The 1346-nt window shown below is 54.8% G+C and overlaps 1 pseudogene; it reads left to right on the forward strand.

Moving 5' to 3' along the window:
- Window positions 1-919, forward strand: part of LOC143263492 (large subunit ribosomal RNA) — a 2995-nt pseudogene extending 2076 nt beyond the window's left edge.
- Window positions 920-1346: the final 427 nt, after the last annotated feature.

Consider the following 1346-nt stretch of genomic DNA (forward strand, 5'->3'; position numbering starts at 1 on the left):
TCGCAGCATATTTTGTTATTATATACATGCACAAAAAACACCCATTGGGCGAAAGGGAATCCGGTTTCTATTCCGGAACCCGGCAGCGGAACCGCATACCATTCGGGCCCTCGTAAGAGTGTTCGTCGGGGTAACCCAAAATGACCTGGAGACGCCGTCGGGAGATCCGGGGAGAGTTTTCTTTTCTGTATAAGCGTTCGAGTTCCCTGGAAACCTCTAGCAGGGAGATAGGGTTTGGAACGCGAAGAGCACCGCAGTTGCGGCGGTGTCCGGATCATCCCCTCGGACCTTGAAAATCCAGGAGAGGGCCACGTGGAGGTGTCGCGCCGGTTCGTACCCATATCCGCAGCAGGTCTCCAAGGTAAAGAGCCTCTAGTCGATAGATTAATGTAGGTAAGGGAAGTCGGCAAATTGGATCCGTAACTTCGGGATAAGGATTGGCTCTGAGGAGCGGGGCGTGTCGGGCTTGGTCGGGAAGCGGGTCTGGCTGACGTGCCGGGCCTGGGCGAGGTGAACGGCTCTCGTGGCTGGGATCCGAGCTCGGTCCCGTGCCTTGGCCTCCCGCGGATCTTCCTTGCTGCGAGGCTTCCGTGGCGTTTCCCATCGGTGCGGTCGTCCTCTTCGGCCGCCATTCAACGCTCAGCTCAGAACTGGCACGGACTAGGGGAATCCGACTGTCTAATTAAAACAAAGCATTGCGATGGCCCCCACGGGTGTTGACGCAATGTGATTTCTGCCCAGTGCTCTGAATGTCAACGTGAAGAAATTCAAAAAAGCGCGGGTAAACGGCGGGAGTAACTATGACTCTCTTAAGGTAGCCAAATGCCTCGTCATCTAATTAGTGACGCGCATGAATGGATTAACGAGATTCCCATCTGTCCCTATCTACTGGCGGTGGCGGTCTGTGGCCACCCAGGGTTGAGAGGCGACCCCCGAACTAGTCCTCGCGTAGGTTGTTGCTACTACCGAGTCGATGGATGCGTCGACGATGAAGGCATTTTAGACCGTCAGTGCGTCGTACATGTAGTACTTCGCATAATGGCGAGGCCCGAGATTAAGCATGCGGGCTGTGGCGTGTTCATGTACAGCATTGAATATGCTGTACTACTCCTTAGCGGGGGACTGTTGTCACTTGTGGCTGCAGTCCCCCGCGTCACGTTATGCGGTTTTTCTGGTCTAACTGGAATGCCGCATTTTCGTTGTCTGAACACGCCACGAAGCAACACGCCGTCGGATTGAATGTTGCTGCTGAGTCGATAGGTGCATCGGCGATGAAGGCACTCGAGAGACCGTCAGTGCGTTGTACATGTAGTGCTTCGCATAATGACGAGGCCCGTGATTAAGCA

Source organism: Megalopta genalis, unplaced genomic scaffold (assembly GCF_051020955.1).
Source record: "Megalopta genalis isolate 19385.01 unplaced genomic scaffold, iyMegGena1_principal scaffold0667, whole genome shotgun sequence".
Classification (NCBI taxonomy): domain Eukaryota; kingdom Metazoa; phylum Arthropoda; class Insecta; order Hymenoptera; family Halictidae; genus Megalopta; species Megalopta genalis.